The sequence below is a fragment of the Rana temporaria genome, chromosome 7, assembly GCF_905171775.1.
Source record: "Rana temporaria chromosome 7, aRanTem1.1, whole genome shotgun sequence".
NCBI classification, from domain to species: domain Eukaryota; kingdom Metazoa; phylum Chordata; class Amphibia; order Anura; family Ranidae; genus Rana; species Rana temporaria.
In genome coordinates this window covers 198,464,168-198,479,111 of record NC_053495.1, presented here as the reverse complement: position 1 = coordinate 198,479,111, position 14,944 = coordinate 198,464,168, and positions in this window count along the sequence as shown.

Genomic DNA, 14,944 nt, shown 5'->3' with positions numbered 1-14,944 from the left:
AATTTTTTTTTAATAATACTAATGGCGGCGATCAATCGATGACGTCACACCTACAGCCCCCTACAGTTAGAAACAGACATGAGGTCATACATAACCCCTTCAGCTCCCCCTTGTGGTTAACTCCCAAACTGCAACTGTCATTTTCACAATAAACAATGCAATTTAAATGCATTTTTTGCTGTGAAAATGACAATGGTCCCAAAAATTTGTCAAAATTGTCCAAAGTGTCCGCCATAATGTCGCAGTCACGAAAAAAAAACGCTGATCGCCGCCATTAGTAGTAAAAAATTAATAATTAATAAAAATGCAATAAAACTATCCCCTATTTTTTGTAAACGCTATAAATTTTGCGCAAACCAATCGATAAACGCTGCGATTTATTTTTACCAAAAATAGGTAGAAGAATACGTATCGGCCTAAACTGAGGAGAATTTTTTTTTTATATATATATATTTTTGGGGGATATTTATTATAGCAAAAAGTAAAAAATATTGAATTTTTTTCAAAATTGTCGTTCTATTTTTGTTTATAGCGCAAAAAATAAAAACCGCAGAGGTGATCAAATACCACCAAAAGAAAGCTCTATTTGTGGGGAAAAAAGGACGCCAATTTTGTTTGGGAGCCACGTCGCACGACCGCGCAATTGTCTGTTAAAGCGACGCAGTGTCCAAATCGCAAAACCTGTCCGGGTCCTTTAGCTGCCTAAAGGTCCGGGTCTTAAGTGGTTAATGCTTAGGATGCATTAAAGTGGATGTAAACCCCAATTTTTTTTTATGTCACAATGTAGAGTATAAGATTTCCTTCCTGTGCCCAGTCTTGCCACACAGAGTTAATCCAGCTCTGAGCAATCCTCTTTTATTGTTCAGTGAAATAAAACAGACTTACAGAGAAAAACCTTAGTCCGTTCCGCCCCCTTGCTGTGAGTGACAGGTTATTTTCATATCTCGTGGACTAGCCTGGAGACCGGCATTATTTTTTTAATTCCTACCCCCCACTCCTTTTCTGAAGTCATGTGGTTACTTTTCTGGATTTTGACTGGATGTTAGTGATCATAGCAGAATTTAGTATGTAGAGGTGGGCGGGGCAGTCTACTGACATCACGACTCCACCCACAGAGCTCCAGACAACAGATCCACCCACAGAATCTGCAGTTTTTCAGTTCTTATAACAGACAGAGGGGAGACATTTGACAGGTGAGGATACTTGCAGGAGGCATCTATATCCGTATAGATCAGCACTATGGCAGGAGTTTAGAAAGGATGAGAGTGGCTTTACATCCACTTTAAGGTAAAAACACTTACTTATTTCACTAATTAAAGGGGTTGTAAAGTATTTGGCCCCTTCGCAAAACATGACTTAGTACTTGGAGCGAATCCCTTGCTGGCAATCACAGAGGTCAGACGTTTCTTGTAGTCGGCCACCAGGTTTTCACACATCTCAGGAGGGATTTGGTCCCACACCTCTTTGCAGATCCTTTCCAAGTCATTAAGGTTTGGAGGCTGACGTTTGGTAACTCGAACCTTCAGCTCCCTCCACATATTTTTTTTATTTTTTTCAGGATTAAGCCGGGTGCTTTGGGTCATTGTCATGCTGGAATACCCAAAAAGTGGCACGGTCATTTGACAGCCAAGTGGTTATGGTCATCACATAGGACAAGGAGGCACTTTTTATGTCTAGGGCAGGGGATGTCAAACTCCATTTCATGGTGGGCCGCATCAGCATTATGATTGCCCTCAAAAGGGCTGGTTGTATCTGTAAGATTAGATGTCCAGTGCATCCCCTCCCCCTACATTACATGTCAAGAGACACCCCACCATCAGAAGTTGAGTCCCCCACTCTCCCTCACATCACAGTGCTCCCCCCTTTTCCTTATGCTGCTGCTGGGAAGAAGCTGGATGCATTGCTTGAAAGCAGAAAGTAGGGGGTCTGGAGGAGGACCAGAGGTGCGAGGGCCACATGAAATGGCCTGGAGGACCGGATTCGGCCCGCGGGCCTTGTGTTTGACACCTGTGGTCTAGAGGAAAAGAGATTTCATCTCCAAAATACGGAAAGGCTTCTTCACAGTAAGCTGTGAAAATGTGGAACAGACTCCCTCCAGAGGTGGTTCTGGCCAGCTCAGTAGATTGCTTTAAGAAAGTCCTGGATACTTTCCTATATCTTCCCATATATTAGGAGCCAGAAAACGCGCCCCGTCCCACCAAGCTCGCACGCAGAAGCGAACACATACGTGAGTAGCGCCCGCATATGTAAACGGTATTCAAACCACACATGTGAGGTATCGCCGCGATCATTAGAGCGAGCGCAATAATTCTAGTCCTAGACCTACTCTGTAACTCAAAACATGCAACCTGTAGAATTTTTTAAATGTTGCCTATGGAGATTTTAAAGGGTAAAAGTTTGTCGCCATTCCAAGAGCGGACGCAATTTTGAAGCGCGATATGTTGGGTATCAATTTACTCGGCGTAACATTATCTTTCACAATATTAAAAGAAAAATTGGGATAACTTTACTGTTGTCTTATTTTTTAATTTAAAAATTGTATTTTTTCCCAAAAGACCGCTGCGCAAATACGGTGTGACAGAAAGTATTGCAACGACCGCCATTTTATTCTCTAGGGTGTTAGAATAAAAAATATATACCGTGTTTCCCCGAAAATAAGACCTAGCGTTATTTTCCAGGAGGGCTTCAATATAAGCCCTACCCCGAAAATAAGCCCTAGTTTAAAATGTTTGTAACATCCTATAATCCACTCTATTACAGTAACATATAATGTACAATGTGTGTGTTTCTGTAATATAATTGTGGGGAAGAGAGCTCCGGCGGGTCACACAAGCGCAGAGCGGCGCTATAACGAAGGTATTTGGACAAATATATTACAGAAAAACACATTGTACATTATATAAATACTGTAATAGAGTGGATTATAGGATTTTACAAGCATTTTAATTCAGATCACACGGGGGATTCCTGACAGGCAGGGAGGGAGAGGGGGAGAGAAGACAGAACATTACATGGTAAGACCTACCCCCGAAAATAAGCCCTACTGTGTCTTTTGTTGCCAAAATTAATATAAGACCCGGACTTATTTTCGGGGAAACACAGTATAATGTTTGGGGGTTCTAATTAGAGGGAGGGAGATGGCAGTGAAAAAACACATTAGAACTGCTGTTTTACTTGTAATGCCAACGGCCACCACCAGATCACCGCCAGGTCACAGAAGGAAGCTTGGGCCTTCACAAGGCCGCGGCCTCAATTACCGGCCGGTAATTGAGGCCACAGCTTTGTGGCCTTGTAGGCCCGCAGCCTCAATTACCGGCGGGCGCCAGGTCACAATTTCTTGTCGCAAATCGACCGGGCGCCCGGATTTTGTCGAGCCCTGACATTTATAGGTAAATTTGATCCGGGGAAAATCTGATTGCCTCTCGGGGATCAGGAAGGATTTCCCCCCCCCCCTGCTGTAGCAAATTGGATCATGCTGGGGTTTTTTTTTTTTTTTTGCCTTCCTCTGGATCAACTGTGGGTGTAGAATTGTATATATGGGCCCGGATTCAAGAAGCAATTGCGCCTGTGTAACCATAGGTTACACAGCGCAATTGCTTACTTGCTCCGGCGTTACGAATGCTCCTGATTCAGGAACATCGTAACGCCGACTGCAGCCTAAAATCTGCGTGGCATAAGGCTCTTATGCCACGCATATCTAGGCTGCATTCTTGCGATGACCGCTAGGGGGCGTTCCCATTGTGGTCAGCGTATAGTATGCAAATTGCATACTAACACCGATTCACAATGTTGCACGAGCCCTGCGTACGCAATTTACGTCGTTTACGTACGGCGTGTTTAGCGTAAGCCTGCCCCTTCTAATAGCAGGGGCAGCCAATGCTAAAGTATACCCGTCGTTCCCGCGTCGCGACGTTCGAATTTTACGTAATTTGCGTGATTCGTGAATGGCGATGGACGCCATTCACGTTCACTTTGAAGCAAATGACGTCCTTGCGACGTCATTTGCCGCAATGCACGTCGGGAAAGTTTCCCGACGGAGCATGCGCTCTACGCTCGGTGCGGGAGCGCGCCTAATTTAAATGATTCCCGCCCCCTACGGGATCATTTACATTAGGTGCCCTTACGCAGGGCAAGTTTACACAGCGCACACGCAATTTACGGAGCTACCGCTCCGTGAATCGCGGGTAGCGCAAAAACGCTGCCCTGCGCCTCCGCAAATAAGGGGCAAATCTACCTGAATCCGGGCCATGGTGTTGTATTTTTTGGTTGAACTAGATGGACTGTGTCTGTCTTCAACCTGACGAAACATGTAACCATGTAACTATGTAACAAACAGTGATGGTTTCTTAATGCTCAGGACATTATGTGGAACATTATACTGTCAAAATGTACAGGGTTGTTTTATTAGCACCAGATACGCTATATGCAGTCTGCGACCTTTCCGTATTACATGTGACCCACAAGGTCAAGCGTGAAGATTCAGCGGCTGACAACTGACACTCCAGTTAGTGTAGCTGGGGCCTCACTCAGCAAGCAACTTACTAAGCTCCCGTATAGTGTATCACACAGCCATGTTTGCAAAAACTAATTAACGGAGTATGCAAACATTTGCTTACTCTCTGTAAACTTGTTAAAGTGTACATCACATCGCAGGGGGCTTTACTATAATCTTCTCTGCAAGAGCAGGTGTATCAAAGTTATGTGAGCACCGGCCCTTATGGGCTTGGGTGATATTAACCACTTAAGACCCGGACCAAAATGCAGCTAAAGGACCCGGACAGTTTTTGCGATTCGGCACTGCGTCGCGTTAACTGACAATTGCGCGGTCGTGCGACGTGGCTCCCAAACAAAATTGGCGTCCTTTTTTTCCCACAAATAGAGCTTTCTTTTGGTGGTATTTGATCACCTCTGCGTTTTTTTTTTTTTTTTTTGCGCTATAAACAAAAATAGAGCGACAATTTTGAAAAAAATTCAATATTTTTTACTTTTTGCTGTAATAAATATCCCCCAAAAATATATATAAAAAAAAAAATTTCCCTCAGTTTAGGCCGATACGTATTCTTCTACCTATTTTTGGTAAAAAAAAATCGCAATAAGTGTTTATCGATTGGTTTGCGCTAAATGTATAGCGTTTACAAAATAGGGGAGTTTTATTGCATTTTTATTAATTTTTTTTTTTTTTTACTACTAATGGCGGCGATCATCGATTTTTTTGTGACTGCGACATTATGGCGGACACTTCGGACAATTTTGACACATTTTTGGGACCATTGTCATTTTCACAGCAAAAAATGCATTTAAATCGCATTGTTTATTGTGAAAATGACAGTTGCAGTTTGGGAGTTAACCACAGGGGGCGCTGTAGGAGTTAGGGTTCACCTAGTGTGTGTTTACAACTGTAGGGGGGTGTGGCTGTAGGTCTGACGTCATCGATCGAGTCTCCCTATAAAAGGGATCACTCGATCGATGCAGCCGCCACAGTGAAGCACGGGGAAGCCGTGTTTACATACGGCTCTCCCCGTTCTTCAGCTCCTGGGAGCGATCCCCATCGTCCCGGATCGCTCCCCGCGAGAATCCGACCGCTGCATGTAGCAGGGGGGGTCCCGATCGGACCGCCGACCCGCGGAAAGGCGGGGACGTACATGTACGCCCATTTGCCTGTACGTGCCATTCTGTGGACGTACATATACATGCGGTGGTCGGCAAGTGGTTAAAGATGTAGGCGTGTTTTATGTTAATTTTACTTGACCCGACGTAAATGACGTTTTTTCTGAACTGTCCGTGTGGGTATCCCAGTGCGCATGCTCGAAATTAACCCGCAACAAGCCAATGTTTACGACGTGAACGTTATTCTACGCAAAGCCCTATTCGCGAAACGACTTACGCAAACAACGTAATATTTTCAAAAATTGACGCGGGAACGACTTCCATACTTAACACAGGATACGCCTCATATAGCAGGGGTCACTGTACCCCGAAAAAAGCCTTACGGAAATGACGTAAAAAAATGCGCCGGCCGGACGTACGTTCGTGGATCGCCGTATCTAGCTAATTTGCATACTCGACGCGGAAATCAACAGAAACGCCACCTAGCGGCCAGCGTAAATATGCACCTTAGATCCGACGACGGCGTACTAAGACGTACGCCAGTCGGATCTAGCCCAGCTTCAGGCGTATCTTGTTTTGTGGATAAGATACGCCGGAGCAAACTAGAAGTTACGCGGCGTATCAATAGATATGCCAGCTCAACTTCTTTGTGGATCTGACCCAATATTTTTAACTTTTTGCTATAATAAATATCCCAATTTAAAAAAAAAAAATTCTCAGTTTAGGCCGATACGTATTCTTCTACATATTTTTGGTAAAAAAATAAAAAATAAATCGCAATAAGCGCATAGTGGCTGGTTTGCGCAAAAGTTATAGCGCCTACAAAATAGGCGACATAATTATGATTTTTTTTTTTTGAGATTTTTATTGGGACTGCGACATTATTTCGGACACATAAATATGCACTGATAACTGTATAAATGTGACTGGCAGGGAAGGGGTTAACCACTAGGGGGCGGGGAAGGGGTTAAATGTGTAGCCTAGCGAGTGTTCTAACTGTAGGGGGAGTGGGGTGACTGGGGGAGGTGACCGATCTGTGTCCCTATGTACAAGGGACACAGCATCGGTCTCCTCTCTCCCTGACAGGACGTGGATCTCTGTGTTTACACTCACAGATCGACGGTCCTGCTCAGTTACTGGGCAATCGCGGGTGCCCCAGCGGACATCTGAGCCGGTTCTCTTTCCAGGAAGTAAATGGTGACCATGGATGATGCAAAAAACAAGGATAGTGCCGTCCTTCTGGAGGGAAAAGTAGACAAAGACATTATCAGGCAAGATTAGTACTGTGATCTCTATGGGAGGTAATAATGACCTAAATGACATTATGGGCAATCATATCCCAAAAATGACTATCGGGTTGAGGTTTCAAAAACATCTTTAGTTGGAAGAGATCTGATCTGTCGCATGTGTACAGAGGAAAGTTATTGAAGTAACCACACAAAATATACAACAGGGGAAGGAGAGATATCACTGATGTGCGATATAATAATATACAGTGCCTTAAAAAAGTATTCATATCCCTTGAAATATTCCACATTTTGTCATTTTACAACCAAAAACTTAAATGTATTTTATTGGGATTTTTTGTGATAGACCAACACAAAGTGGCGCGTAATTGTGAAGTGGAAGGAAAATGATAAATGGTTTTCAATTTTTTTTTTACAAATAAATGTGAAAAGTGTGGGGGGCATTTGTATGGCGCCCCCCGGAGTCAATACTTTGTATAACCTCCTTTCTCTGTAATTACAGCTGCAAGTCTTTTTGGGGATGTCTCTACCAGCTTTGCACATCTAGAGAGGGACATTTCTGACCATTCTTCTTTGCAAAATATCTCAAGCTCTGTCAGGCCTCGTACACACGACAGAGGAACTCGACGTGCCAAACACATCGAGTTCCTCGTCGAGTTCAGGGATGAAGCCGCCGAGGAGCTCGGCGGGCCGCCTTCTCCCATAGAACAACGAGAAAATAGAGAACATGTTCTCTATTTTCTCGACGAGTTCCTCGGCGGCTCCATCGGGCCAAAAGTGTACAGACGACAGAGTTTCTCGGCAGAATCCGTCTCTGACCGAGTTTCTCGCTGAATTCTGCTGAGAAACTCTGTCGTGTGTACGAGGCCTCAGACTGGATGGAGAGCGTCTGTGATCAGCAATTTTCAAGTCTTGCCACAGATTCTCAATGTGATTTAGGTCTGGACTGTGACTGGGCCATTTCTAACACATGAATATGCTTTGATCTAAACCAGGGGTGCCCAACCTTTTGAAGAGCAAGGGCCACTTAAGCGTCTTGGTACCCGGTCGTGGGCCACAATCAGCCAGGCTGGTGGATGGCAGCTGACTCGCTCTATAGAGCCTTCTCTACTCTCAGCACACTCGCGGGTAATAGAAGTCAATGGCTCAGTGCAAGTAACCCACAGGTGCACTTCTCTGCACCTGTGGATCCGTTTGAAAGCAGCCCAGTACCACTGCAGAACAGATATGTCCACTGTGATTTTATTAATAAACTTACCTTTAATAACAGTATTCTATTCTATTCCATCCCAGAGCAGGAGGTTGCGGGCCACATCAGAGGGCTCCGCGGGCCACATGTGGCCCCCGGGACAGTGGTTGGGCACCCCTGATCTAAACCATTCCATTGTAGCTCTGGCTGTATGTTTAGGGTCGTTGTCCTGCTGGAAGGTGAACCTCCGCCCCAGTCTCAAGTCTTTTGAAGACTAACAGGTTTCTGTAACGGCCAGGGATTAACACTGTTTACGATATTCCATTCCACCAACCCAAGACAGCTTATCCGACACTCCAACAATCCAGCAGAAACGATCCATAAGAATTCCCCCCAGAAAGACAAGACACAAGCTTTGTTCTCTCTGGTTCAAACGAATGAATGCTTTAATGTTAACAGCCTTGTTATATACAGTTACAAGCATGCTACAGTAATCACAGGGACAATGAAACTCTCCACCCAAAACATCACACAATGGGTGCTTAACGAGTTCCCCCTCAATCCACATCCCAGACAGACATTCTGGCACCGAATCTAGAGGAGTTAATTATTGTAGCTGACAAGTCATTCCACATCTATTATCAATAGTATGTTCACACTAAAACAGTGTCATTAGCATACACAATGAAATATCTTAGGAGCAGACCTAATTAGCACAATGGACAACAGAATGCAATCACAGCAAGCCCCATCACCACAGCCAGGTGGACTTAATTAGCATCTCAACAGTCTAGGTTACACATTGAATGAGACACACTTATTGACCTGTTGGGGTCAGAATAAACCACCTATAATATGTCAATATCTCCTGCAATACCTGAATTATCATTAATGTCCCATCTCATGTAATCCGAGATATAATTTCTCAGTCATCCTGTGCCCAAAAGGCACTCCCATTATAGTTTCCTTCTAAGATTGTGCTGTATTTGACACCATCCATCTTCTCATCAACTCTGACCACCTTCCCTGTCCCCGCTGAAGAAAAGCATCCCCACAACATGATGTTGCCACCACCATGTTTCACGGTGGGGATGGTGTGTTCAGGGTGATGTGCAGTGTTAGTTTTCGGCCACACATAGCGTTTTGCTTTTAGAGCAAGAAGTTTAATTTTGGTCTCATCTGACCAGAGCACCTTCTTCACATGTTTTCTGTGTCCCCTCCCCCACATGGCTTCTCACAAACTTCAAACAGGACTTCTTATGTTTTTCCTTCACCAATGTCTTTCTTCTTGCCACTCTTCCATAAAGACCAGATTTGTGGAGAGACCACTAATAGTTGTCCTGCGGACAGATTCTCCCCCCTGAGCTGTGGATCTCTGCAGCTCCTCCAGAGTTACCATGGCGTTTTGATATATTTTTAATTATTTAATAGTGGTGTCCCTCGGCTTCCAGGTGTTATGTAAGAGGGTACAGGAGCTGCCAATCTGGAAATGTGTTATTTACATTGAGATTATCCGCCTGAGTCGGGTGTAAAGTTTAAATTAGATTCAAGAAACTGAATCTCGGGCTGCACCTGCCCCTTCCAGGACTGGTATTCCACCAGCAGATTGACTTACAAGTATTTTAACTTCTCTTTAAAGATGATCGAGGCAGATGCGGTTTTATGTCGCAGCAATCATCCTCGTATTTTTTTTTTTTCCCTCCTCCTTCTCAGATCCGTTTGATATAAAATATGGGTGAGGGAAATTTGTCATTACAATCCAGGGCGACATATGGGCATTAAGTGTTGTTAATGGAGAAAGTGCTCAATACACGGATAACATTGACACTATGAAGGTATTCTGCCTGGAGTCAGGACATTGCAGGAGATCCTCAGAGGGCACAAGACTCCCTGCAAGAAGACCGGCCAATTAGAAATCAGCCCTTACATACTGTGCATGGCCCGGATTCACGTAGAAGCGCGCATCTTTGTGAGGGCGTAACGTATCCTATTTACGTTACGCCTCCGCAAGTTCGTCAGGCAAGTGCTGTATTCTCAAACCAAAGTTGCGGCGGCGTAGCGTAAATAGGCCGGCGTAAGCCCGCCTAATTCAAATGTGGTAGATGTGGGCGTATGTTATGTAAATTTAATGTGACCCCACGTAAATGACGCTTTTTACGAACCTGTCCGTGAAAGTATCCCAGTGCGCGTGCTCCAAATTAACCCGCAAGAAGCCAATGTTTTCGACGTGAACGTAAATGACGCACAGCCCCATTCACGGACGACTTACGCAAACGACGTAAAATTTTAAAAAATCGACGCGGGAACGACGTCCATACTTAACATTGGTACGCCTCATATAGCACGGGTAACTTTACGCCGGGAAAAGCCTAACGTAAACGGCGTATCTGTACTGCGTCGGCCGGGCGTACGTTCGTGAATTGCCGTATCTAGCTGATTTACATATTTCTAGGCGTAAATCAGCGTACACGCCCCTAGCGGCCAGCGTAAATATGCAGTTAAGATACGACGGCGTAAGAGACTTGCGCTGGTCGTATCTTAGTGAAATTTTGGCGTATCCGATTCTTTGAATCAGGCGCCAAGATACGACGGCTCGGACTCAGAGATACGACGGCGTATCTGGAGATACGCCGTCGTATCTACTACGAGAATCTGGGCCTATGTGTTTATATGTATAATATACTGTATATATATACACACACACACACTGTATGAACCACTTGCTTACCCCCCTCCTGCCCAGGCGAAATTTCAGCTTCCGGTACTGCGTCGCTTTAACTGACCCTTGCGCGGTCGTGCGACGTGGCTTCCAAACAAAATTGACGCCCTTTTTTTTTCCTCACAAATTTGTGTGATTTACACTCACCTCTCCCCGTTCTTCTGCTCCTGTGACCGATCGTGGGACACCGGCGGCGATCGGGTCCCGCGGACACAGAGCTTCGGACCATGTCGCGGGTGCACGCCCGACTAACGGCTGGGCACTTAAAGGGGACGTACCTGTACGTGCCTGTGCCCAGCCGTGCCATTCTGCCGACATATATGTGCAGGAGGCGGTCCTTAAGTGGTTAACCACTTAAGGACCGCCTACTGCACATATACGTCGGCAGAATGGCACGGCTGGGCACATCCACGTACAGGTACGTCCTGTACTAGAACCCCAGCCGTGGGTCGCGGGCGCGCGCCCACGACCCGGTCCGAAGCTCCGGGACCGCGGGACCCGCGGACCCGATCGCTGCTGGAGTCCCGTGATCGGTCCCCGGAGCTGAAGAACGGGGAGAGCCGTGTGTAAACACGGCTTCCCCGTTCTTCACTGTGGCGGCTGCATTGATCGAGTGATCCCTTTTATAGGGAGACACGATCGATGACGTCAGACCTACAGCCACACCCCCCTACAGTTGTAAACACACACTAGGTGAAACGAAACTCCTTCAGCGCCCCTTGTGGTTAACTCCCAAACTGCAACTGTCATTTTCACAATAAACAATGCAATTTAAATGCATTTTTTGCTGTGAAAATGACAATGGTCCCAAAAATGTGTCAAAATTGTCCAAAGTGTCCGCCATAATGTCGCAGTCACGAAAAAAATCGCTGATCGCCGCCATAAGTAGTAAAAAAAAAAAAATTATAAAAATGCAATAAAACTATCCCCTATTTTGTAAACACTAGAAATTTTGCGCAAACCAACCGATAAACGCTTGCGATTTTTTTTTATACCAAAAATAGGTAGTAGAATACGTATCGGCCTAAACTGAGGAAAAATTTTTTTTTTTTTTATATATTTTTGGGGGATATTTATTATAGCAAAAAGTAAAAAATATTGCATTCTTTTCAAAATTGTCGCTCTATTTTTGTTTATAGCGCAAAAAATAAAAACCGCAGAGGTGATCAAATACCACCAAAAGAAAGCTCTATTTGTGGGGAAAAAAGGACGTCAATTTTGTTTGGGAGCCACGTCGCACGACCGCGCAATTGTCAGTTAAAGCGACGCAGTGCCGAATCGCAAAACCTGGCCGGGTCCTTTAGCTGCATTTTGGTGTGGGTCTTAAGTGGTTAAATTTTAGAAGCCACCAAACATCGTTTTGTATGGCTGCCGACTCTCATTACTAGGCGTCACTGACAGTTTGGGTTTCCACTGACACTCTGGAGTCAGTCAGCTATGACATACAGTATGGGCACTTGGAGACTGGAGGCTTCATTGACAGCCTGTAGAGCCTGTAGAGGAATACTGCCATCTTCAGGTTGCAGTGGGAATTGCAGTGCCATCTATGTGTAATTGTCAGTTACAATTACATTATTAAAAACAGTACTGTATATACTCGAGTATAAGCCGAGTTTTTCAGGCCTTTTTTTAGGGCTGAAAATACCCCTCTCGGCTTATATTTGAGTGAGTGTACCTGAGGGGCCGTGGGCGTCGATTTTTTTTTAAAACTCGCGGCTTCCTCCTGGTCCCGTTCCGTGATAGGCGTTTGACACTGTGTTCAGTGTTCCGCCTATCATGGACATTCTTTCATTCTCGGACTCAGTTTCCTAGCAGACTATTGGGTAGATTCAGGTAGGGGCGCGCTAATTTGCGGCGGTGTAGCCTAGCGTGTTTACACTACGCCGCCTTAAGTAAGAGAGGCAAGTACATGATTCAGAAAGTACTTGCCTCCTTACTTAGGGCGGCGTAGTGTAAACGCGGCGGGCGTAAGGGCGCCTAATTCAAATGGGTTGGAGGGGGGTGTGTTTAATGGTAATGAGCCTTGACCTCACGTTTGACGTTTTTTGGCTACTGCGCATGCGCCGGGCGCCTACATCTCCCAGTGCTCATTGCGACTAAGTACGCCGTACGGGCCTATTGACTTCGACGTGGACGTAAAGACGTAACTCTTGATTCGCGGACGACTTTCGCAAACGACGTAATAAATTCGAACCTCGCGGCGGGAACGGCGGCCATACTTTAACATTGTTATTCCACCTCATATGTGGAATAACTTTAGGCCACCTAAGGCCTTACGGAAACGGCGTAAATCGACTGCGGCGGCCGGGCGTACGTTCGTGAATCGGCGTACAAACGCATTTACATAATCTACGCCGACCACAATGGAAGCGCCACCTAGCGGCCATCCGAAAAATTGCAATCTAAGATAGGACGGCGCAAACCGTTGTATCTTAGATATGTTTAAGCGTATCTCTGTTTGAGCATACGCTTAACCACTTAAGCCCCGGACCAATATGCTGGCTAAAGACCAAAGGTGTTTTTACAGTTCGGGACTGCGTCGCTTTAACAGACAATTGCGCAGTCGTGCGACGTGGCTCCCAAACAAAATTGGCGTCCTTTTTTCCCCACAAATAGAGCTTTCTTTTGGTGGTATTTGATCACCTCTGCGGTTTTTATTTTTTGCGCTATAAACAAAAATAGAGCGACAATTTTGAAAAAAATGCAATATTTTTTACTTTTTGCTATAATAAATATCCCCCAAAAACATATGTAATATTTTTTTTTTCCTCAGTTTAGGCCGATACGTATTCTTCTACCTATTTTTGGTAAAAAAATCGCAATAATCGTTTATCGGTTGGTTTGCGCCCGCGACCCACGGCTGGGTACAAGTACAGGACGTATATATACGTGCTTGTGCCCAGCCGTGCCATTCTGCCGACGTATATGTGCAGGAGGCGGTCCTTAAGTGGTTAAACATACGTCGGCGTAGATTCTGAGTTAGGCCGGCTTATCTACTGCTAAGTCGGCCTAACTCTTACTAAATCTACCCAACTGTGTTCAGTGTTCCGCCTATCACGGACCTTCACTTGTCCGAGAATGAAAGAACGTCCGTGATAGGCAGAACACTGAACACAGTGTCAAACGCCTATGACGGAATGGGACGGGAGCAGGGGGAAGCCGCTAGTTTTAAAAAATGGATGCCCACAGTGCAGCCTGTCAAGAATTTCAGGTACGCTGCAATGGGCACAGTGAGGTTGTAATGGGCACAGTGGGGTTGTAATGGGCACAGTGAGGTTGTAATGGGCACAGTGAGGTTGTAATGGGCACAGTGAGGTTTCAATGGGCACATACTGGGGGGAGAGAAAAGGACATCTTTATCTTTGCCCTGCAAATAAAAGAAAAAGAACAATAAATCATTAATCTGTTATTCTCTGCAAAACAAAACAAAAATAAATAAATAAATGTATATTATCTTTTATAATGTTTAGGATATTGCAACCATATATACCAAAAAAAGTAAATTTGTTATTTATTTACCGTATTTATTGGGGTATAGCGCGCTCCCGCGTAGAGTGCGCACCCCTAAAGTTTCCCCCGAAATTCCTGTGGAAAAAAGATCTTTGTACTTACAGTTTTGGTGTCTTGCGCGGCGTCCATCGGTGGCCTCGTCGGGTCCGGCGTCCGTCTGCGGCTTCGGGTGTCCTCTTCGTCGGGTCCGGCGTCCTTCTGCGGCGTCCTCCCCGCTCGTTTCCCGCTCTCCCGCGCCGAGTTTGAATACTGCGCCGGCATATACCGAGCGCAGTACACTCGTGTATAGTCGGGCAGGCTCGGCTACTCTCACGCTCATGTCCTGTACGTCCAGGACGTCAGCGCGAGAGGAGCCGAGACTGCCCGACTATACACGAGTTAGGCCGACTTAGCAGTAGAAAGCGGATATCGGCGTATATCGCGCACCCACGATTTTGCCCTGATTTTCACGGTATACGCCGATAAATACGGTATTACAAATATATTATATATATATATTTGTAATAAATAAACATTTTTGTAACTTTTTTGGTATATATGGTTGTGATATCCTAAGCTTTATATAAAATAAAACACACATATATATATATATATGTGTTTTTTGTAATAAATAAACAAAATGCAGCACAGGATAACCAATAAGGATTCTGGGTAGATTTTTAATATCCAATG